At 36.1% G+C, this 27167-nt stretch overlaps 1 protein-coding gene across 1 annotated transcript in view; it reads left to right on the top strand.

Annotated features, from left to right (window-relative positions):
- LOC149799640 (receptor-type tyrosine-protein phosphatase delta-like) overlaps positions 1-27167 on the top strand; it is a 172271-nt gene that overhangs the window by 102122 nt on the left and 42982 nt on the right. The window lies entirely within an intron of this gene.

Below are 27167 nucleotides of genomic sequence, written 5' to 3'. Positions count from 1 at the left end.
CTTCCTCCAACCTGGAATGCTGGTATTGAGATGTGTGCTTTTAGAAGAGACTATTTTATGCATGTTTTTACCAAAGAGAAGAGTGTGCACTGATGTTATTAAGGCATGTACAGTATTCTGTCAAATATTATAAATGTCAGTTGATGGATTAAAACACACAGACCAGTGTGATCATCCGATATAAATACTAAACTTTCTTTTATAAATAATGCATTTAAGAGTCATGAAGATTTTGCTTTATAATTACAAACCTTCCAGATTATGTAGACTGGTCTATACTCTGTTTTTAAAATAATCAAAGACACTGTCCTTAATTTTTTGTTTAATTGGTGTATGATTCTTGGACTTTTATTTTATTTTAACCTTTTCAGGTCTTCATATTTTTCACCATCTTTTTAACAGTGTTAAGCTTCATGTATTTCCCCACTGCACAAACCAAACTCTAGTACCTGTCCCACTCAGACTATTTTGGCACACTGTTTATTATTTACTGTGAAATTTTCTTTATTTTTGGGAATACTGTTTTTGTGGGTTGCTGCAAAATCATGTATATTTAATAATTCAAATGAATGAGTATCAGCCTGTGTAAAAAATAAGACCTCTCCACTATCATATCCATGAACTGAAGTTTATTGGTCCCATACTTTTATATGGCTGTTATGTTCATATAGTAACAATATTATGTACAGTGTAGCCTATTACAAGGAGACCAAACCTCTAGCACAGTAGTATTTCATATGATTGTGTGCTTGCACCAAATTGACCCCAAAAAATTGTTTTCTGCAAAACCGCGAAAACATTATATCCATAAAAATAAATTCATTTGCAAGATCTTAAGAGCTAAATGGTATATCATATGGGCCTTCTTTCAGTTACCAAGTTAATTTGTTACTAACACTACCTCCCATAAAAATGTTGTCTTTTGATTCATTTTCTTTTCTTGTATTTTTTTCTTTATAAATATTAAGTACCCAGGATTGGGGTATGATAAATTCAATTTTCTTTAAAGCAAAAAGATTTATTAAAAAAATGATTGGATAACATTTCCAAATAAAAATTATAAAAAAGTATAAAATTGCATTGTATTCATGAATTAGGATTTAGGTTTGCGAACTATTTGATATGAGGTAAAAAAAGTTCATTATTTATAAATGAGACCAGCATTAAATGATTTGAATCAGTTATAAATAATTATGTGTATATCTATAATGATTATGTTTGTACATTTTTGTCCCCAGTGGGAACCATTGACAAGACATAGATGCCTCTTTTCTGACAGCATTTTTGTTACGAGGAAGAATTCATTGCTTGCATAGACATCTGTGTGAAGTTTTTGCATTTGGTCAGTTTCTCCAATGCTTGTACACTCATAAAACTTAAATGGTGTGTTCACTCTGGAGGGTACTACTCTTTACAAACAAAAAGGAAGTCACAGTAACTTGCTTTTCAGGGCTATATTTTTACATTAGAAAAATGAGGGGTTCAGTAAATGGAAACCTTAAACCAAATTGAGAGTGCATTATGAAGAGGTTTATGGAATGTTAGAGTTTTTATGACAAGAGATATTACTTAATGACTTGAAGTAACAGTGAAGAGTTTTTATAACTGGTAGTTGTTATTTATATGCAACAACTTAATACTTTGCTGTTTAAATTTAAAGAGCATACAGCTTTCAAAGCAAGTGTGTTGAATGCATGGGTAGAGTATATGTAGAGTACATGGGTAGAATACACTTGACTATATGTGGACTGTAGAGATAGAGAACATGTGACTACATAGGTAGAGTATATGTACAGTACATGGGTAGAATATACTTGACTATATGTGGACTGAATAGAGTACACGTGATTACATAGGTAGAGTATATGTAGAGTACATGGGTAGAATACACATGACTATATGTGGACTGAATAGAGTACACGTGACTACATAGGTAGAGTATATGTACAGTACATGGGTAGAATATACTTGACTATGTGTGGACTGAATAGAGTACACGTGACTACATAGGTAGAGTATATGTACAGTACATGGGTAGAATACACTTGACTATATGTGGACTGCAGAGATAGAGTACACGTGACTACATAGGTTGTTGTTGTTGTTGTGGGGTTTAACTCCATTTTGTCAACACACAATAGGCAGCCAGTATAAATGGTGGTGGAAGAACCTGGGAAAACCCCGGAAAGAACCACCGACTCACGAGAAGCTACTGGTAAGCTTTCTCACATACCCACATTGGCTGAATCCGAGACTCAAACCACCAAAGAGAGGTGAGATGGCAGCGATCTGTAACAAAGAGCGCTTTAGACCACTCAGCCACTTGGGGCCCCGACTACATAGGTAGGGTATATGTAGAGTACATGGGTAGAATACACTTGACTATATGTAGACTGCATTATGTACACATGACTATATGTAGACTGCATAGGTAGAGTATATGTAGAGTACATGGGTAGAATGCACACAACTATATTTAGACTGCATAGGTAAAATATATGTATAGTACATGGGTAGAATACACATGACTATATGTAGACTGCATATAGTATATGTGACTATATGTAGACTGCATAGGTAATGTATATGTAGAGTACATGGGTAGATTATACACATGACTCTATGTAGACTACATAGGTAGAGTATATGTAGAGTATATGGGTAGAATACACTTGACTATATGTAGACTGCATAGAGTACATGTGACTGTAGACTGCATAGGGAGAGTATATGTAGAGCATATTTAGAGTATATGTGGCTATATGTATATTATATGGGTAGAGTACCTGTTGTTGTTGTAGAGTGTGAAGTTCTCTGTGACCCACTGTTATGAGTTGGGGTGGGATGCTCCCAATATTTATTTGAATTACTGTGGAATTCCCACCCTGGATCGTTTTTGTAGGAAGTGAAATTAGTGATAGAGAGAGATAAAGCTCCAAGCCCCCAGTCAGCAATACCGACAATTAAATTATTAAGAACACAAAGGTGAAATTCAAAACAATAACAATTTAATACAAATTAAACGATATTAATTTCTCAACCAATCTTCTTCCTCTCGACCATGTAACAACCTATTTCATCACATGATTATAGTGTGAGATGGCTTTCCCCTGTACTTGGTTTCTACTCATCTGCATTTACTCCAATTCCTTTCCTCCTTCTGGCGTTCTCCATACTACGTTCTTCCTGTACGCTTCCCCTTGTTCCTTTTTCTCCTCCTCCTCCTTCTCTCTCTCTCTCTCTAGCAACTAGGCTTGTCCTCTGCCTACTGCCTTGCTCTATTCTGTCTCCCTCTCTGAGACACGGGACTTAGTTCTGTCCCCAAAAGCTTCTTTTATGAAGCTTTCTGTCCTTTAGAATGTACTAAGTGTTTTCCCGCCAAATCACAAGTGGCTCCCGGAGTGAGTATATTTCTGCTTGACCAGTACGATGGCTTACAATCACTAATTCATTCCCAGCCCAAATGACTGTTAAATTCTGGTTCGAATTGATGGCCCCACCCTTTCTCAGTTCTGATTGGATATCAATTCTACCCCAGTCGGTCCAGATTAACAGACGAGCCTCAGGCCATCTGTCAACGCAGGGAAATTTACAACAGCAACAAGGGTCCTTTGTACTAGCACAAAGCTTCCAATGTCTACATGTGAGTTTTGACACCTAACAGAGCGGCTCTTGTACAAACACGAATCACCACGACAGTGCAGGGTCGACATACTCATGGCGCTAACCCATTCCTTTGTTCCTGACTTACGTAATCGCGGGCAGGCAAACGTGACATAGGGTTTAACCATTTTTCAGCACAAGATAGGCTATACATAGCAGCCAGTGTAAATGGTGGAGGAAGAACATGCTAAATCCCTGGAAAGAACCACTGACCCATGAAAAGCTACTGGCAGGCTTTCTTACATACCCACATTGGCTGAACCTGAGATGGCAGTGAGATGTAATGGTGAACACTTTAGACCACTCAGCCACTCAGGGCCCCAGTAGAGTACATATAGAAAATATGTTGACTGCATGGGTAGAGTCCATGTGATTTTATTTAGAGTATGTGTGACTATATATAGATTATATGGATGGAGTGGCTGTATATGTTGATTACATGGGTAGAGTTCATATAGAGTATATATAGACTACATGGGTAGAGTTCATATAGAGTATATACAGACTACATGGGTAGAGTGCATGGGTAGAATTCATATAGAGTACATGGTATAGTTCCTATAGAGTATGTATAGACTACATTGGTAGAGTTCATATAGAGTATATACATACTACATGGGTAGAATTCATATAGTGTACATTGGTAGAGTTTATTTAGAGTATGTATAGACTACATGGGTAGAGTTCATATAGAGTATATACAGACTACACGGGTAGAGTTCATATAGTGTACATATAGACTACATGGGTAGAGTTCATATAGTGTACATATAGACTACATGGGTAGCTTTCATATAGAGTATATATAGATTGCATGGGTAGAGTTCATATAGTGTACTTATAGACTACATAGGTAGAGTTCATATAGTGTACATATAGACTACATGGGTAGAGTTCATGTAGTGTACATATATCGACTACATGGGTAGAGTTCATATAGTGTACATATAGACTACATGGGTAGCTTTCATAAAGAGTATATATAGATTGCATGGGTGGAGTTTATATAGTGTACATATAGACTACATGGGTAGCTTTCATATAGAGTATATATAGATTGCATGGGTGGAGTTCATATAGTGTACATATAGACTACATGGGTAGAGTTCATGTAGTGTACATATAGACTACATGGATAGAGTTCATATAGTGTACATATAGACTACATGGGTAGCTTTCATACAGATTATATATAGATTGCATGGGTGGAGTTTATATAGTGTACATATAGACTACATGGGTAGCTTTCATATAGAGTATATATAGATTGCATGGGTGGAGTTTGCATAGTGTACATATAGACTACATGGGTAGAGTTCATATAGTGTACATATAGACTACATGGGTAGAGTTCATATAGTGTACATACAGACTACATGGGTAGAGTTCATATAGTGTACATATAGACTACATGGGTAGCTTTCATATAGAGTATATATAGATTGCATGGGTGGAGTTCATATAGTGTACATATAGACTACATGGGTAGAGTTCATATAGTGTACATATAGACTACATGGGTAGCTTTCATATACAGTATATATAGATTGCATGGGTGGAGTTCATATAGACTACATGGGTAGAGTTCATATAGTGTACATATAGACTACATGGGTGGAGTTCATATAGTGTACATATAGACCACATGGGTAGAGTTCATATAGTGTACATATAGACTACATCGGTAGAGTTTATATAGAGTATATATACCATATGTACTCATGTGTAAGCCCGTTTGTGTATAAGCTGACCCCCAAACTGAGCAGGCATAAACACTAAAAGGTGCATGACCCATGTATAAGCTGACCCACGACTCCAAGACATCTCAGGATGCACGAAGTAAGTTCTAAATGCATTAGCAGCAGAGAGGGTGAACAGACCACTTAAGGGAATGGTCACCCTTGTGTTTAGACCAAAGAAAATAGTGACCCTTCATAGAGGTCAATACTACCTCTACGATTATTGTTTGTCCCAAACAGAATTGTAGACGAACCCTCTCTGCTGCTATCAATCTTGGGAATCTTCATCTGAATCATGGGAATCTTTTGTTTTGTTCTTCAAGTAATATTCAAGTTCTGATGGTGGTTTTTCTATTTTTGGATTTATGTTCTTTCTTTTTCTGTAATAGTTCATCAAACTTCTGTATCGATCTCCACTGCAATTTTTGCGAATCTGATATAATCCTCTAACGCCGTTGTTACATCCAACACATCTTCGTGATCCAGCATGAGGATTTTTCTTTAAAATATAATTATGTTTTTTACAATATCCTCCATGACACCTTTTGTTGCATTTATTTGTTGTTCCTTGAATTAACCATGCACAGTTGTTCATTATATTAATGATATCTGTTTAATTAAATTTATTAATTTATCCAAATATTTTATCAAGACCCACACGATATCTTGTTCTAGGATCATGTAAATTTATTGTTATAAATCCATGCGGAGTAGCTTGCACTCGTGAAAAGAAATTTTTGAATTTAATTATATCCATGTCACCGCTGCACCAAGTTTGATGAATATTTCGCAGCGTGTGTGTGTCTACGCCATTAAACACAACTAAAATATTAGAATTGTCCCTGATCACTTTTGGTATTTGTGTATATCGCTGAGTAACATAGATCACATCTGTATTTATGTCTGCTGCGAGAAAATATCCTGGCTGGATTTGATTGTTTATCCAGCATCACATCATCATACACAACTAAATTATTAATAAATCCGTCTAAAAAATCAACGGACGGTGCTTCATCAATATCTGTTATAAACTCTATAACATCATTATCTTCGTCCAGTAATCGCGCGTTTTCATTAAAATCTTTTATACTTCATGACATTGTTGATCATCAGCGGATGGTGCTACCAAATATAATTTATCCCATTTCAACCATCTCATTATCAGATTAAGTAATAACTGTGTCTTACCCAATCCAGATGGTCCTATGATAATCATTCTGATGGAATTCGGTAGCACAGGATGATGCTTAACAGGTTCTCGCTGCTGAGTTGTTGAGAAATCAATTATATCCATATATATTATAACATGAATTTATATTGTTTACGCTGTAGAGTTAAAACTCCGACTACTGATTTAGCTACAGTTATAACAAAAATAAAAAATAGCGTATGGTGGAAAATGTTCTGTGTGCGGTAGAAAGAAATTTTCGTTTTTACCTAATAAGCACGGTGGTGATATTGCTAATTTGATGTCAAATTTTCCGGGTACTCCATGGGCTAAATACCCAGGAGAAAAACATTTACCAGGATATAGTTATTGCAGTCCTGGTACTCGACTCGATATCAGGCTCGATAATCAGGATCAACCAAAACCAGGCGAGGAACCAGTAAACGCTATTGATTGAGCTTGTCACGTTCATGATGTGGCTTATAAAAATAAAGATCTACAACATAGGCATATTGCAGATGTGAAATTAATTCATGCGTTAAATTCCATAAAAAATAAAAATATCAGAGAATCATTAGCTAGTTGGTTAGTAAGATCCGCGATGAAAAGTAAATTAGCATTTGGGGCTGGTAATTAATAATGGAATTAATTTATTATTCACCAAGAGGATATTGGAGAGGCAAAGCAGCAGTTGGTAAACTCGCTGATGCAGCAGTGGTTAAACATTCTACTGCTAGTGCGTGGTTATCCAAACAGGCAATATGGCAAATTTATCTACCACCACTGAAACGAATTCAGTACGCGTATTTCGATGTCAGTGTTCCTAATGAAGTTCGTCAAGCTGGCATTCTGTTTTTACCACATGATACTGTGCGTGGAAAAACGTACAAGTACGCGTTAACTGTAGTTGATGTTGCAAGTAGATATAAAGAGGCAGAGCCGCTATCAACGAAAACATCATCTGAAGTAGCCGATGCGTTTGAACGAATTTATCAACGAGGTGGTGGACCACAAAGTGGTCTGCGATGGCCACAGCTGCTACAGGTTAATCCTGGTAAGGAATTTCTTGGTCCAGTATCATCGTTGATGAAACGACATAATACCAAAATACGACGAGGTCATACTGCAATTCACCGTGATCAGGCAATTGTTGAGCGATTTAATCGATCACTCGCTGAGCGGTTATTTGGATATCAATACTCGAAGGAATTTATTCAAGATAAAAGATCTCGTGAATGGGTTGCAAGATTACCAAGTGTGATAGCTGCATTAAATAGCGAGATCACACGAACAACCAACATGAAACCCATTAGTGCAGTCACAAAAAAAATATACCAATTGAGCGAAAAAATACTGAAAAACAAAAAATATTGGGTGATGTTACAGTTAGATATTTATATGAACCGGGTGAACTTGAAGGTGGTAGCGCGAGAGCGACTGATCCTGTTTGGAGTGTTACCACACACAAAATATCCACCGTGACAAGATCGCCAGGTAGACCTGCAATCTACAGATTAGATTCGGCTGCTCCTCAACGTGGATTTGTACGTGAGCAACTACAAATGATCCCCACGGATACACAATTACCACCGCGATCACTTAACTAGCACTAGCACCCAAGGCGCTGGCGCCCCTACGTCGATTACACTCAAGACAGGTCAACATGGTATTTTCTCGTGTATGACCGCGACTATTATCTTTTCTGTCTACGGTAAATTGTCTTGAATCATTACTCGAATACCTCCACAGCATTATACAATTGCAACTTGCGCAATGATTATTCTGCTGCTGTTTTAACTCAATAATAAATTCAACATCAAGATCAAAGTCGCGTTTATTTTTTTTATCAGATTGTTTGTATCCGATTAATTTTTTGCTTATTATATCATCATCAATGACGTTAAATTTATTAACGATTTCAGAAATTATAATTCTTCGTAATTGAGATATATTTCTTACCCTCGATACCGCTAAATAGATTAAATTTGACCACTCGATGTGATCGTCTACAATCCAGACTCGTGTGTCAGAAATAGTTAATCCCTGAGACGAGTGGATCGTCATAGCGTATCCCAACACCCATGGAGATTTGTCAGCGTGTAATGCATCTTCGACCACACTGATATCAACAGCGACAATGTCATTTAATACGAGATTTTGATTCTCAGTCTGTCCTGGAATATCAACATTAATATTCTGTTTTCGTGTATCTGATGGTCTGTAACATAACGGTACGGGTAATTCTGAATATTTTTCTTTATGCAGCTGAAATAACTACTGTTGTAAATCGTCTCTGATTATTTTTCTGCTTGCTACGATCAAATCGTTGGGTCTCCATAAATTCAAAAAATCACTCATTGAGGTCTCTGAGATTACTCCGCGTATTATTTCACACTGAATTTTATTTGATTGTAATCTGATTAATTTTTTAAATTCCTTTAAATTTGCATCGAGAGTTCTATGATCATCGTCTATTTCTTCGTAATAATCAACGAAATTTTTTAACGAATCATGTGGAGATGGTCCAACAAAAGGCGGCGGTTGACCATGATCGCCACACACCACCACAGCGGTATTTTTCGTCAACAAGCAATCAAGAAACGTTTTTAATGTATCCAATGTCACCGTGCATATCTCGTCCCAAATAATTATTTTAGGTATATACTTTTCTCCCATTCGTTCAGGAGTACATGTATCCCCGCGCCACCGAAAGAAACTATGATACGTGCACGATTGTACTTGCCGTTGTTTCATCTCGCGTGCAAGTCTATGTGTGGGTGTCAGCACGATCATATCTGAATTTCTAAAAACATTAATTGCTCGAGTCGTTTTGCCGCATCCACCAGGTCCATTGAGATATACGGTCTTATATCTAGTTATTGGATCACTCAACGATGGCGCTTTCGACATTTCTGATATTTTATTGCACTTACGATAAAAATGTCTCATCGGAACATCTGCTGATTCTGTATAATTGTGTAATATTTCCTTTTTTATTCTCCACGAACTCCATCGTTCATCATTACTTGTAAATTTCATAACAGACTCTAAATATTTACTCGAAATATAAAACGAATCTGTTGCGTCTCTGACTGCGGTCTCAGGAAATCTATTAATCATCGATAATAAATTTATGGAAACATAAGCCAACATGGAAGATCTTAGATGAGTATACTGTGGGGAGATATCATTTATATAACTAACGATCGTACCCAATTTTGTTCCGTCGGATAAATAAACACTTTCTCGATTTACAAATATATTTCTCGCTGTTGTATCAGCAATTATAAAATCGTACTCGGCATCATCTAAAATTAATCGTGTGTGATGTCTTTTATGATGATATGCACCACCCTGAGTAAATTTACCTATAATTTTTCTACCGAGATCTTTTACGTTTTTGAGTTTAATCTCGAGAATTTTAGGAGCTTCTTTGATAATATCATCTTCGGAAACATCAGGACATTTTTCCTTAAACTCGCTAATAACTTCATCAACACTGATAGAATCTGGCATGGGCAACCAAACTTCGGTCTGCGCGTGATATGATATAATTGCCTCACTAACCACCAACGATGTCAGTGCCGCACAATCTAGCATATATTGTAATAAAACTATAGGCGCCCAACGTTTTTCACAAAAATGTCTGCCAAACCAAACATAACAAATCTTGTGAAGATTTTCCTTAAGCTCGAATGATTCAATACAAGCGAATCCAGTCAGATCAAAATCAGGTAATGGTCCATTAATTGCCACTCGCGTCATCTCGTTTGTAGGGTGACCGAATCTTTTAAAGTATACAGAACAATCTCCGTATCCTAGAAAACTTCATGGATAACATGCAACCATATCAACCGAAATAACATCGTTGTAATTATATTTGGTATTCCACAATCCGCCATGTCCGTATTCGACGCAACTTGCGCGTACATCCTCGAGTAAATCAAATCGTGTTGGTTTCCATGAATTTCTTTCTCTAGCGAAATGAGCCGCAACAGATGGAACGGTAAAGCAATTAGTTAGTAATTTGTCAGTATTTTCCGCGGAGTGCTTGCACTCTAAAAACTTCTCCGCGAGATTTTTCATCTCGTCATGGAGGGATTCTGTTCGATATATTTCACCGTTTGGTCTAACAAACTGATCAAATTCACCTTCCTCATTACTTTTAAATAACCATACCGATACAGGATCGTTTTTACTTATTTCGTTGATAAAATCAAACATATCTGCCCCCATATCGGGGGGGGTGGTGGGGGTGGTAAAATTTAATAGTTCGACCATGTGGAAATATTGTTACTGCGCTGGTCCATGCGTGCGCGTTATGATCAATAATATTTATTGAAGCTCCTTTTGATTTATATTTAGATTCATACAGTACTTCTCCCGTTATTGTCGCTACGGTTATTGGAAATTTTAATATTTTTCCTAACTCAGCAACATCTTTTATTGCAGCACCGGTATCCTTAACTGAATCAGCCCACGAGTTTATTTTTTTACGTCTTAAATCAGTTAATCCATTTCCACGCATCGCGTTTGTAAAGTGTTCTATTACTCGCTCGGCTACACAATTTAACCTTGAAAATTTCATGGGTGTCAGTTTATCAACGTTGGGTTTTTTATTTATCTCATAGATTCCATAAATAACCGCTGTTACAAGATACGCTCGCTCATAATACGGTTTGTCAATACCCGTCAATAGACCCGGTCTGGAATTTTTACTTAATATGGCAATTTTATTATTACCAAGGACAGGATCATATTTGTCACGGATAATCCAACTACCTGTTTCTGTTAATACAATAAATTTTACTCTGAAGAAATATTTTGATTGCCCTCATACTCAGCGATGTAGTTAATGATAGTTGCCGCTCGCTTGTCATTCATTGTGGCGTCCTTGACAGTATTGCGTATAATCTTGAACGTTGACCATGTATGAGATGCACCATCCGTGTAAAATTCTTTCTTGGCGTCGTGAATTTTATTGATCAAACGTTTATTTTTCGGATCAACCAAATCTCGTACTGGCAAGTCTGGAGATAATATGTCGAGGTTGAATTTATATTTAACAGGCCTAGTTTGGGATAATCTCTCAAACTCATTCATATAATTAAAACAAATATTTAAATAAAGAAAATTATATATATATATATATATATATATATATATATATATATATATATATATATATATATATATATATATATATAATGTCTCAATGGAAATGGTTGATGATCGGCTCAGTAAATCGATGCAACAAATCCTGCAGAAAGGAATTTTGTTGGATGCACTCACAAAGTATACGACGAGGACGTCTAGGACCAATACCGTGTCTGCGATGTGGTATTGGAGTGCGAGGAAAAACAGAATTATGTGGAAAGTGCGATGGAAAACGGTTCAGAGAACTTAAAAGATATTATGACAAAAAATTAATAATAGTGAAAACGCTATAAAATCCGTGGAGGATTATATATCAAGATTTCAGACAAACAATGATTTAAACAAATAATATTATTGCATATATGGAGCAAAATATATTTGTCCCACATCCCACAATAACAAACTATGAATCAGATCGTAATGGCATGATCAGAGACTGCAGGTTGAAGAGACCGGTTGGTCATATCATTAATTCTGGTTATCTAGCATTCACATTCACATATGAGGGAGGAAAGAAACATTATCTTTGTCATCGATTTACGTACGAGTGTTTCTTCGGAGTGATCAAAGATGATCTTGTTATTGATCATGCTGACGGAATCCTCAAAATAACTCCCTATCCAATTTACAAGCTATCTCACAGAGTGAGAATAGTATGCGTGGTAATACTGGAAGATGTCAGACAGTTTCTAGAAGGGTGATCAAGGCTGCAAACATAGAAACTGGTTAAGAAATTATATTTCGTTCGATATGTTCTGCTGCGAAATACTTTAATATTCACCCATATTCAGTACAAAAAGTAGCTGAAAATATATATAAAACTGCTTTCTCAAAAAAATATTAGCAGAAAATCACCTTTCAGTACTGTTAACTATCATCACCACCTCGAATTACATTTATTTTTGGGGGGTCAGAAATTGTCAGTGTTATACTACTTATTTTTTGACTCGCGAAAGGGAGGTAATTTATGATCATAATCATATACAACATCCAAGGTCTGTGATGCCTGGTGGATACAGTATGCATTACAGATTTCTAACTTATAGTTCGTGTATTTTTCTGCCCTATTAGAACAGCGCAACAAGACACAGACAGGTTATTCTCCCTACTGACCATAATGGTTTGTTTTGTTTTGTTTTGTTGGTTTTGACAGCATCTTTAACACATAACTGGCTATATTATGCTGAGGAAATGGAAGCTATCTGACTTTCTCAAGGTCATCACTACATTGTACTGTGTGGCAATATACTGACTCATAGGTCCACGATAGTGTTTGGAATTAAAAATCAGTGCATTTTCCTTGTTCAGTGCAGAAATATAATGCGAGATTGTGTATGTATGTGTGATTATTTATTTATCGAGTAAACTCCCTTTGACCAGTCTAGCAATTAGATGATATAGACCAGATGTTCTATCATACATGGCGTGGTATAGTAAATAAGAAATTCCTTAATTTAGCTTTGTTTGGTGAAAATATATCATATGAACGTATTTCTTGAATTCAGAATTGTATTATTCGAAATTAGTTCCTTTTCAATGATTATTAGCTATATATTAACTTCCGAAGCATATGTTTGTAACAAGATTTGATAGCTCAGTCGGTATCGTATTGGACTGTGACGCTCGCAGTCCAGGATCGAATCCCCATGGCTGACAATATGTTGGTGGTTTGTGCATAATTGCGATTGTTATAATAATTGGGGGCTCCGCCAGACCCCCCCCCCATTCAGCAAAACCCATCCACGTATCAACCGGTGGTTGATACATATTTTCGTATCACCCACGGGCTTGATTATTGTGGGTGGGTTTTTGCTGAGCGTATATGTTTGTGCCGTCCTTCATTCATTGTATATATTTCATTGATACTTAATGAACTTGCTAAAAAACTTGTTTCATAATATATGTTTGTAATGTCCTTCATTCATTGTACATACCCATTTCATTGTACATACCCATTTCATTGATACTTAATGAACTTGCTAAAAAAACTCGTTTCATAATATATGTTTGTGCCGTCATTCATTCATTGTATATATCCATTTCATTGTACATACCCATTTCATTGTACATACCCATTTCATTGTATATATCCATTTCATTGTACATACCCATTTCATTTCACCAAACACACCCTCTTGGGCCTCTAGACCGTTGTTTGACAGGTTAGGGGCTCTCATAGCGGGGTAGTGTTTCGTGTACCTGTACCTTGAACTCGCTAAAGACTCGATAGGGGTTCAGGGAAAATTTTTTTATTTTAAAGATTTACATATTATATAATGAACCAAGAAAATATCAAAGACATTATTTCTGCTATTAAAAAACTAGAAGAAAACGGAATTAATATATCTGATGAACTAAATCCTGAAAAAATAGTATCTGATTTTGAAACGTTACAAGAACTTAAAAATGAAAATAAGTATGTTCTATCATCTCTATAAGTTCATAAAGCGGATTCAGGCAGCTATGTTTCAGTCACTGGCTATGGTGAACGATGATCAAGTAAATGAATTTATTCCTCTTTCTGTTGCAATAGAAAAGATCAGGTTGGAATTATCCAGCGAATATGAAACAAAAAAAAAACAATCAGTACCCGCATAAGATACTTAAGAAAAATTATGTCAGCGGGTAACGACTGAGCAGTAATATAATTTCCCTCACTGTATATCACATCAGAATTAATTTACAAATATTTCAGAATAATAATAAAATATTTTTTGGAAAACTGATTAATTTGTATAATTTTCAGTGCCAATTACCCCATCAGAATGAGCAAACTGATTGATTTGCATACTTTTGAGTAGCAACCACCCCATCAGATTGATTCACAAAATAATAAAATATTTCAGAATAATAATAAAAATATTTCAGAATAATAATACAATATTTTTTTGTAGTATTTTTTGGAAAACTGATTGATTTGTATAATTTTCAGTACCAATTACCCCATCAGAATTAGCAAACTGATTGATTTGTATAATTTTCAGTACCAATTATCCCATCAGAATTAGCACACTGATTGATTTGTGTAATTTATCCCATCAGATTGTACAAAATTGATTAATTTATCCCATCAGTGATTATATTTATTTATTTTTTTAAGTTGGTCGAGTTTAATACAGAAGTGTGTATAATTTAGAATCTGATCTCGATAATATGTTCTCGGCGGAGTTCATCTAACTGTTCTCGCTTCCGTATTCATCAATAACTAAATTAATGCTAAATTGCTCTGTGTTTTGAAAACACTGTTCTGATGGCGTTTTTCAGGTGTATAAAAAACAATCATGTGCTGGTACATTATATAACATTTACTGGATTAATTAAGATTTCACATACAGATTTATCACAAGCTCTTCTCCACGCATGTCAATTAAGCGATTAAGGTGGTCTGTGAGATTAAAATTTATTCGTGTTAACATATTATTGTGACACTGCAGATACACAGGATTAGTTGGTTCTTGCACGATTAAACTTCCAGGGGGAACTTGTGGTGTAAATGTATATAAAATATATCCTTGTTGAGCCTGATTTGATTTTCCGAGATCTATTTGATAGCTGCCATCGACTACGTCACAAACCAGATTGACCACAATCGTGCTGGTTATATTAATGATTCCCGGAGAAACGTGTCTGCCACCGCCATGTGGATCATTATTATGTCTTAGAACAGTTGGAGGTGGTGTTAGTTTTTTCCACGCATCGAGTATTTTAGGAAAATATTCATCAATGACATCATTGACAGATTTTCTCCAAGCGTCCGGGTCATAATCGGGAAATTTGAACGTCGGTATATCAGATTCCTTGATTTTATATTTATCAATTAAAAACTTTTTTGGAGCTGGAGATGATTTTAAAATTATGTCTATAATTTTGTTGTGAGTGCGTTCCATAGCTTCTGCGATATAATTCAGAATTTCTATTTGTTTGATAATTTCCCCTCGTGTCTCGTGAGATGTTATATCGAAAAGATACTCAGTGAGACGTTCATGTAGTTTATTTAGTTGATCTTTATGATCAAGATTGGAAACGTCAATAGTTCTTTTAATTTCGTGTTCATGAATATGGCCAGGGGTTTTATCTTCTGGTAAAGCTGAAAATATGTCACCACCATAACCAATTAAATCATCCAAACTATCATCCAAAGTTCGAGGTCCACGCCACCACCACCGCCAAAGATCTCTCATTGTAACTTCGTGACGAGAGCTACTTGTTGACGTAAAATCAGATTTTTTCGGTTCTGGTGGTCCTTCATACACCGGGGGAATTTCAGGACAACCTAGTACGGATCTTATCGTGGATTGATAAATATCAACGGCATAATCAGGAGAATGTATCTCAACCGTCGAGGACAGCGTCGGTTCATGAACGTTAATTGATATTTTTGCTTCTTTTCCGGTTATTGATTTTATTCTACGTTGAAATTCCTCATTGATTTGTTCGATCTCATAACTACCAGTGAGTATTCCAACATCTATCCAGTCAGGAGTACCATCTGGTTTGTTCTTGTTAGCAAATACAAGCAAATTATTTGCTGGTGTACCATTAAATGATTTTGATCTGATATTTGGCCAGCTGTAATATACTCGTAATTGATGTAATGCTATTTCTTTTACTGGAATTGCAGTAGGAAAGTTAATACTAAATTCAGGATTAGTTGAACTTACCGAGATCATCGTTATCTTTGGCGGAGTTGTGTTAGTCACGATCTGCTGCAGTAATTCTGTCATTATTAGTACTTGTATCTTTAATACCGATACCTTCGTGATATATTTTAGTCATCATTGAAAATTCGACATCAGATATAATTCTATCACTGAGACTCGCTGATAACAATGAAGATAACTTCGAGTATGCGACCGTCGCTGTATGCAATCTTATCATGTAATCGGATAATTTTTCATTCGTGCAGGTGCATATTTTTTTGTGATGATATTAAGCACACCTGCAATCGTTGTTGCTGCTGAAATACAAATAGTTACGGCTGCTGGTGCCATCATTGTCACCGCTGATAATATCACACTGGTTCCAGCAACAACAGCGGATACTGAATAAACAATCACGTCCACGATAACTAATCGTCGTCGATATTTTTGTACTTTTACTGTATATTGTTTGACTCGATCTTTTAGCACCGCCTGCCATTCACGCGCTTGATTGTATCTGTATTGTGCACCGTCCATATATTTTTATGCAGTAACCAATTGACGTGTTTCAGCTACATATTCCAAACACCACCAGTAAGATGTTGAGTCTAATGTCTTATCATCTGCTTCCAGAATAAATATTTCTTCGGTTCCGCTATTTAATATAACAGATACAACTCCGGAAAACCTATCTGTTGAATGACGCCATGGATACGTTGTAAATATCTCAAATCGCGCACCACTGAACACAGACAACCTGTACACGCCAGTGACTGTTGCGGTATATTTAATGGTTTTATTTTGCTGCGACCATGTTGCGAATCCCGATGATACAGTGCTTACGATGTTGGTAATATGTCCGGGAGTTATTCCGGCTGGAATTTTAATCAAATTGGTTTTATTAACGATCTCAGGAATCCCCGCTACGATGTCTTGCTGTGTTCGTTTGATCGTGTCGATGTTCGTATTGATATCAGCGAGATTTATGTCAACGGAGTGCGGAGTGCCGAAGAATTCTTCTGCGGTTCTTTGATGGTTTCTGCGAAATCTTGCAAAAGCGCCCACGTGAACGTCATACTCGATCCGCAACGTGGATAATTTACTATCTACGGTGTCGACATATTTTTTGCTGCTGCATCTTCGTCGGATGTTGGATCCGCTAAAACCACTATTTTATTTCCGTTCATGCTGAGTTCACCCGTCATTGTGTCACCGGTATTTTTCACGCGATTAGCAACGCTTCTTGCAATTTCATCTCTGATGGTTGCAAATGATACACTTGAATCTCTGATTCTACCACCGTCAGTAAACACGGGAATATTATCCGTAACTGCACCAAGTACTCGTGGGGCCCCGAGTGGCCGAGTGGTCTAAAGCGCTCTTCGTTACGGATCACTGCCATCTCACCTCTGTCTGCGGCGGTTCGAGTCTAAGATTCAGCCAATGTGGGCATGTGAGAAAGCTTGCCAGTAGCTTCTCGTGGGTCGGTGGTTCTTTCCGGGGTTTTCCGGGTTCTTCCTCCACCATTAATACTGGCCGCCATGTATAGCCCATCGTGCTGAAAAATGGCGTTAAACCCCACAACAACAACAACAACAACAACCAAGTACTCGTCGAACTATATCATTCCATCTGATATTACTCGTTTTTTGTTTACCATATCGATCTTGAAAAATAACGACCTCATCTGGATCAACTCCAGCCAGGCTCATGATATCAGCGAGTTCATCTTTAGTCACATACTTCGACAGATCAACATCGCCGGATTTTCTCTTAACGCGGGAAGATCTTCTTCCGTAAATATCAACCATTATATATGATCCAAGATCTATTTAAAACGCTTTACGCGCAACGAATCGGTTGCTTGTATAATCATGCACAACTTTATGTGGCGGTTTGAATGATTTTGATATAGCGTCGAGTACATTAATTACTTCACGGCCGCATATTGGCGGATCTGTCATTGTTTGTGTGGGTAGCGTTGAATACCAAACTTTGGAACCTCCGGTTCTTGCGTGGAGTGGTGCGACATACTTGATAAATTCAGCAGGTGGAGCTAACCCGTATGAATCGAAATAAACAATTCCACGTGGATCAACCGCGTATGATACCCATTGAGTACCGGGTCCTGAAATCGAGTCTAGATTAATAATACCTGTTTCGAGTTTGTTTGGTTGTTTTGGTAATTGATCTTGCATAAAAGCACCTCTAAAGGCTTTTATTTTTAATCGTTTAGCAGCATCAAGTAAATCAAAATTTGATGCTGTAACATCTAACGTGGGAGCCTCAGACCGCTTCCTCAGCGAGATCCCGGTAATCTTAGACCGCATCCCTTTTTTTGCCATATCGTCCACCAGTTGCTTTCTTTAGAGCCATTCCAGCAGCTGTTCCAACAGCACCTAACGCAACTGCTTTTGCTATGGCTGGAGTAGCAGCAGCTATTAACGCTGGAATAGCCGCAAGAAGTGGAAATATACCACCCGTTTTAACCATGTCTTTGATGGCACTCAGAGAAAGACGTAATTGAACTCCAGTTTTTGATTCTAGGGCTTTATTGAAATGTTTGATCTGATTATTTGTCAACGATAATTTGTTTGGACCACCACCCATCTGATCTCGTTTTAGTGATATTTTAGTTCCGCATTTGCTGGTGGTTTTTGATTGAAGCTTTTTGACCTGACCGGGAGTCAGAGTAATATTAACATGACTATACGACATTTTTATATAAATAATATTTTTCAGAATAATTAAAGATTTTCCACTGGTGCATCAACGACTCTCATTCGACCACTACCACCTTCAAGTAACATGGCTTTATCGCTGAGTATGACCACGATTGCACTATAATTTGCACCACCTGTATTCAATGTTGCTTTAAGATGTACATCAACGACAGATTGTTTTGATAGATCAAAATGTTCCAGTGAAAAATAATAAATCGGATACAAAGTTCTGAAATCATATTGTGATATTTGCAAACCGGTATCAACATTTTGATAACGTCCCATGAATGACATTAAACGATGATATGCACGTCCTATACGATTCTGCTCATAATTTAGTTGTATATTTTCTATTGGTTCTTGTTGTCCGTTTATCCGTAAAGAAATATCTGTGATACCTAGTTTATCAAATATCATATGAGAGTGAACTTGTGAGCCTAATCGATTAGTTTCCTGAAACGCAACAAAAATATGTCGCGGTGCAGAAACACCCTGTTGTGATGCTATATGCCATGTAAACTGGCCGTTAACGTTAGTTTGCATACTATCTGTGCTTGTTGTTAACCATGACAATAGGGATTTACCACCAGTGTCCATGAAAGAAATTAATTTTTGTTCTACTGCGATCGTTGGAGTCATTACCAGCATCCACAGTGAAAGTTTAGACAATATTACTTTACCAGCATCACCAATAGGTCTCCACAGAGCATCGTTATCATCACCTTTTCGCACAAGAACAACCGTGTGTCTAGCTCCAAAAATAACCTTTCTAAAATTTCTACAAAATCCAAAAATATGCGATAGTGGAATTGCACATGAAAATCTTCTATTGTCTCCTATCAACATACTTCTACGTGCTGCAAATCCCAAGTTGAAATTTTCGCTAGAACCATGAACCACTGGGGCCACATCAGCATCAGCGTTATTGGCAAAATTTCTTGGTCGTCTTATATTATATGGATCGCTTTCAGGGTTATTGGAGTTATCTTTTACAAACATCATTGTAGGACCTGCTGATCTTGTATAATCATCAGAATATCTTGCTAATCCTATTATTGTTGTAGCAACATCTACATCTTTCTGAATCGATTCAATATTTGTTCCATCGATCATATAAGTGGCGCTATCAAACAACGCCATAATCCCATTGTTGACAAAACCAACTTTTACTGCACCTCCGTAATTAGTGTCATCCGTTTTTATAATTGTACCTTCTACCTCAAGAAAAGCCTCAGCGGGTAAAAAGTATCTACTTGTATCATGAACTTGTAGTTCAATTCTTCCACGTTGATCTGGTATTCGTGCCTCATAAGAATAAAACTGATAATCACGCACCGATTCATCTTTAAGGACAGGTGCCTCCATATCAAATGCTTCGTCAGATTCACGTTTAAACATTTTATTATAATTATTTTCGTCTAACACGAAAACCGTGTTTGGACACTCCACTTCCTGATATCATGCTTGAAATATTATTTCCTGATTCACCGAGTCTTTGATCTATCAAATTTGATATTATATTTCTTTCTGCCTCTTCAGATAATTCCGCTAGTTTTTGATTTGCAGCCTGATTTATTATTTTACTTATGTCTGCGGGCATAATTTCAGTACTTGCCAGTTTCACTGGTGGTTGTTGTTTTCGTCGCAATAATCGTGCTAGTCTTTCATTGATTGCCGAAAACGCCTTACCAGCAACATTGACAATTGCTCCAGGAGCTTTTTCATGAACAATATTGATAGCTTTCATCGATATTTGTTTTGCAACGGGTGCTGCTTTTGGAGCTATCCTTGTGAATAATCCCCACACAACATCACCAAGTCCATCTCCGTAAGTAGCTCTGTAGATTGGTAATCGTGAGTTCACCGCTCTGACCTGTACAGGTTTACGATGATTATTATGTATGATCATCTTTTTTAATTTACCATTTATCTGACAACTAGTCATCAGCAAGTTCATCGATAAGTTCTCGGTAAACTCCGATATCCATGATACCACCTTGAAATAATCGCCGACAAATATCAGCTGCTTCATTAATTATTTCTGGTGAATTATTTCCAGCACGTTTTCCTCCTATGAGAACTTCTAACTGTGACACGTCATTGAGGATATTATCAGGACAAATAAAATTATTTCCTTCTGATGTAGTCAGGAACCCACTTCCTACAGCGTCAGGATATCTTTCTTTACCCAGTGAACGTAATTTCTCCTGTTGTTTAGTTTCTATATCTCTAAATATTTCTTCTTCTTGTTTCCATTTTTCTTCTGCTTTTTGCTTCATTTCCTTTGCCATCTGCTTCCTTTGCTCTCTAGATGGTTTCAACATCAATTGCTGTTCTATTTGTTGTAAAGGTGGAGGAAGTTGATACTTGGCAAGTGGTTCTTGTTGTTTCAGTCTCTCTCTATAAAGTCTTTTTACTTCTTCATTAAGATTTTTATATTCTTGACCTTTAGCTTGTTTTTTGTTGTAATATACGCGATATATATATTTAATAAGATTATCATCATTTACTTTTTCATGATGGGGTTTTAAAATACTAGATTTATTAAATAGTATATTTAATATTGCTTCGGGTAATTTTTCTCTTTTAGTATTTCTAATTTCTTCAACAACCCCCCTCCTAAATTTTGCAATCAATTTTAAGTTTTTTCTACTAGTTTGGGTTCAGGTGCATGTTCTTTTTGCACGTCGGCGACTTCAGTACAAAGTTTTCCAATACTTTCAAGTATTTCTTTGCCAACAGGTGGAGGCTGAGCCACAGCTATATCAGTTGGAAGATCTCGTAAAATCTTCTTTGTCTGTTTAGTTCTTCTTGCTATTTTTTCAGTTTGTTCTGCTGTTTGTTTTGATACCGGAAGAAGATCTTCTTTGATGACAGCTGTAACCTTTTCAGTAGCTGCAGTGACGGGTTTAAACAGTTTTTTAGTTTCTTCTTCGTACTCAACTTGTGCTTCTTGCTGCACTTGTAGATTTTTTCTAAATGAGTCTCTGACAGGAAGAAAGTTTTTAATTGCTTCTAATTGTTCTCGTGCCATTCTTGCAGTATGAGATTCTGGATGTACCATTATTTTAAATATAACAATTTTTTAATTGATATCAGCAGAGAGGGTGTAAATTTAATTAAACAGATATCATTCATATAATGAACAACTGTGCGTGGTTAATTCAAGGAACAACAAATAAATGCAACAAAAGGTGTCGTGGAGAATATTGTAAAAAACATAATTATATTGTAAAGAAAAATCCTCATGCTGGTTCACGAAGATGTGTTGGATGTAACAACGGCGTTAGAGGATTATATCAGGTTTGCAAAAATTGCGGTGGAGATCGATACAGAAGTTTGATGAACTATTACAGAAAAAGAAAGAACATAAATCCAAAAATAGAAAAACCACCATCAGAACTTGAATATTACTTAAAGAACAAAACAAAAGATTCCCATGATTCAGATGAAGATTCCCAAGATTGATAGCAGCAGAGAGGGTTCGTCTACAATTCTGTTTGGGACAAACAATAATCGTAGACATGGTATTGACCTCTATGAAGGGTCACTGATTTTTTTGGTCTAAACACAAGGGTGACCATTCCCTTAAGTGGTCTGTTCACCCTCTCTGCTGCTGCATTTATTTAGGAAAACTTTTATTAAAAGAATTACATGTATATTTATCTCATGGTTGACATGCATGATTATTAAAAAGAAACGGTATAAACATGTTTGAAAAGTAATTTATTTAATTTTCTGTTTTCTTGTTGTTTCTGCCTAATTTAGATTTGTGTATAATTTGATTGAACAATGACAAGAATTTATCAATTGCGAGTTTCTATAACACTACCTCTCCCTTTTGACTTGATTTTTTGTTTATTGTTACATGTTTAGGCTCGAATAAATAGTAACACAGAAAGAGTGAAAACAAGCTTTTAAAAATTTAACAAATAATTTATTTTCCTGGAAAATTCGGCAAAAATGAAAAAATGAGAAGAACATATGGTTTTAAGAATCAAATTAAAAAAATAATCTAAGAATAATCCACAAATTAAATTGCAAAAGTCCTAGTAATAAATGTTCTAATAATTTCACGTTTGAATCCTGATAGAAAATCCAAGATGGATGACGATGATGTATGCTCTAGTCGGTACTGTAACTAACTACAGTTCCTTGTAGAAATGCAAATAATGGCACACCAGTGTTGGAAATCCAAATTAAATTTGTAAGCAATGTCTTTCCAAAATTTCTGTGTGAGCACTCCTCAAAATATTTCCAGAGAATAAAGAATTAATCCTTTTGAAATCCATCTGATCTGAAGAATTATTATAGCTTAAATCTGGCTACAATAAATTAATTTGACATCAGTATGAAAAGCCCAAAGCTGAGAAATCTCTCTCAAAATAAAGATTATATCGATGCAGTTTTGAAATTCCCCAAGTTGCGAAATCAAAGGGGGAGGGGGGTCGTCACATGATCATGTTTATATCACATACACAAAATATTGCCTTGATTAGACCAATGAATTTATTCCCAGAATAAAATTGAAAAAGTGTTTACTTCCTAACCTACCTAGTCCCATCATGACCTTGACAACAACCAATCATTTTAAAATAAAATAGAACTTTGTTTACTAGTTTTGAATCCAAGTCAGAATTTACATCAACACCTGGTGTTTATAAACTAACAGTCAAGGTCAAAACAATTTTCTGAAAAAAGTATCATCTCTAGTGAAAAAATTTACATTATAATAGCATGTAAGAAAATAAAACTTCATTATTGTATTTCATTAAAGTTTAGTACAATGGTGCCCATAATTCGACTCCAAGGGATGTACTTGATCCCGATTTTAGGTCCCAGTATCTTTTTTTTTTATTCAGTCTCCCTACTTAACTTTTGAAAAGTTCATAGGTATTCCTTACACCCCGTTTTACAAAACTACAGTAATCATGCTAATATTATGGAATAAAAGGCAATAACGCATCAATGTACTGGTATAGCCACAGGGGCTCGTTACAAAGAAAATCAAGGGATGGGGGTTCTAACCTGTAATAATATAACACATTATTACAGGTTAGAACCCCCATCCCTTGATTTTCTTTGTAACGAGCCCCTGTGGGTATAGCTGCCTGTCAAAATTCCCACTTAACACAAGCCAGTTTCAGGATTTTAATGATTATCTTGCCTGTACTGCTGTCGCAAAACGAAAGACTAATTCGCCGACTATCAACAAAGGAGACGCCGAAACATCAAGCTTTCCATTGTGTGGAAAGCTACAAGTTTGTTCAGCCAAAACACAAAACTAAAATTGATTGAAGATGATCTTAGTTGATCCATATGAGAATTTTAGCTTTTATTATTACCACTCTTCGTGAACATGGAAATTATGCTGGTTATGTGCCTTGTATAATTAAACGTGCATACCTTTTTAAAAATATTACCTCACTTTGTACAATCACTTAATATATCATTGAAAATGAGTAACTCGTCAGCCCGTGATTCAACATAATTGAAACAGCTATTAAGGGCTAGCTGAAACATTATCTGGAAGATTGCAATTTGGTTGAAACAATGAATAAAGCAAAATCTGAATAATAAATGTTTGGGAATAAATAAGGATTTAAGTGACGCTAAGCACGCTTTCCACTGGGTAAGTACTGTTGATTATAGTTCAGCCTGGTTGCCTGGCAAATTTTGATGTCTGTATTTACCTTTATTTAATTTCTTGATGGAGAAATCAGAAAATATGCACATGCAAAATAATAACAAAATCAATCATAGTACTTTATAACAGTTTAATAATTATCGAATCAGCGAAAGTTTTTTTTTTTACATGCCTATGTCTAAAGACACGGAAACAATTATTGTTTCATGTCCCAATATTTGCAGCCATTAGAGTAGTCAACAAAAAGATCTAAAAACTGTCAAGTTTAGACATTGGCCTGCAGATAAGCTGACACCCCCCTTCTTCCAAGCCTTTATTTTTTCCTAAATTATTCAGCTTATATGCGAGTATATATAGACTACATGTGTAGAGTTCATATAGAGTACAATCAGACTAAATGGGTAGAGTTCATATAGAGTTCATATAGAGTACATGGATAGAGTTCATATAGAGTATATATAGAGTACATGGGTAGAATTCATATAGATTATATATAGACTACATGAGTAGAGTTCATATAGAGTACATTTAGACTAAATGGGTAGAGTTCATATAGAGTATATATAGAGTACATGGGTAGAATTCATATAGATTATATATAGACTACATGAGTAGAGGCCATTCTGATCACAACAAAAAGACTTTCTCAGTCACATCCTTTACTTTAAACAATAAATATCAGTAACACCAATATTAAATTCAGTCAGTATGAAACCTAGGTGTCAGTCTGGACAGTACTCTCAAGTTGCACAAACATGTCATGAACATAATGCAAGGCTGCATATCTTGAGCTGAGAGGTATCAGCTCCATTCGCAAATATCTTTCAGTTGATGCCACTAAAACAATTGTATGTTCATTAGTACTTTCAAGACTGGACTATTGTAACTCAGTTCTGTCTGGTTCCTCTCAATATCTACTTCAGAAACTTCAAAAAGTTCAAAACACAGCTTCTCGGATCATACTTAGAGTACCATGATCAGAGCACACCTCCCCATTGCTCTGTACCCTACACTGGTTATCTACTTGATCCAGAATCAAACACAAAATTTGTTCTCTGTGCTATGTTTCACTGACGGACTCCAGTCCAACATACGTATCCAACCTCCCCCATGCGTACACACCAGCAAGATACTTACGCTCCTCTTCTGACAATTGTATGCTTATTATTCCCACTATGAAAACGAAGTCATATGGACAACGTTCTGTTGCATACCAGGGCCCAGCAACGTGGAATGAATTGCCCACCGAACTTAGACACAAATACACAGTAATCCCATTCAAGAGTGCTCTTAAAACTCTTATTTTGACTGCAAGAACAAACTTAAAGACCTAATAATGTTCCCTACCTTAAATATTTACAGCATGTTTTTACGTTTTCTAATTTCATGGTGTTTGTTTTCTGTAATAATCTCAGCATATATGTTTTTTATGTTATGTTGTCTAACGTTGTAAAGCGCTTAGGGCTTCTAAAGATTATGCGCTATACAAAGTCCTCATTATTATTATTACATGGGTAGAGTTCATATCAAGTATATATATAGACTACATGGAAAGAGTTCATGTGTGTGTGTGTGTGATTATGATTTTTAACATAGCTTTAACAATTTTTCAGTCATTCAGTGTATGCATTGTGGCAGTTTATAGTAATGTCTAGCACTGGGGCATCATGCCGCAGAATGTAGCATGATGTCCCACCCAGTCACATTATCCTGACACTAGGCCGACCAGTCCTAAAACTAGCCTCTTAATGCTGAACGCCAAGCAAGGCAGCTGTTAGTACTATTTTTGTAAATCTTTGGTATGACTTGAACCCACAACCTCCCACATCTGAGGCGGATGCTCTAACCACTAGGCCACCGGTAGAATTCATACAGGTGACATATAGACTACATGGCTAGAGTTCATACAGAGTACATGGGTAGAGTTTATTTAGAGTACATATAGACTACATGGGTAGAGCTCATATAGAGTATATGTAGACTACATGGGTAGAGCTCATATAGAGTATATATAGACTACATGGGTAGAGTTCATATAGAATATATACAGACTACATGGGTAGAGTTCATATAGAATATATACAGACTACATGGGTAGAGTTCATATAGAAGTATATACAGACTACATGGGTAGAGTTCATATAGAATATATATAGACTACATGGGTAGAGTTCATATAGAAGTATATACAGACTATGGGTAGAGTTCATACAGACTACATGGATTTAATACCTGTATAGTATATGTAGACTACCATAGGTAAAGTACATGGAGACTACATGGGTGGAGTACATGTATGGTATATGTTGAATACATGGGTTCAGTACATTTAGTATATATATATATATATATATATATATATATATATATATATATATATATATACATGCACACACACTTGTCCAATGCATCTTATATCTACATCAAATT

Source organism: Sinohyriopsis cumingii, chromosome 5, assembly GCF_028554795.1.
Source record: "Sinohyriopsis cumingii isolate HCF-2022 chromosome 5, ASM2855479v2, whole genome shotgun sequence".
NCBI classification, from domain to species: domain Eukaryota; kingdom Metazoa; phylum Mollusca; class Bivalvia; order Unionida; family Unionidae; genus Sinohyriopsis; species Sinohyriopsis cumingii.
Note: the sequence above shows the minus strand (reverse complement) of the source record. Positions and strands in the feature narration are given on the sequence as shown.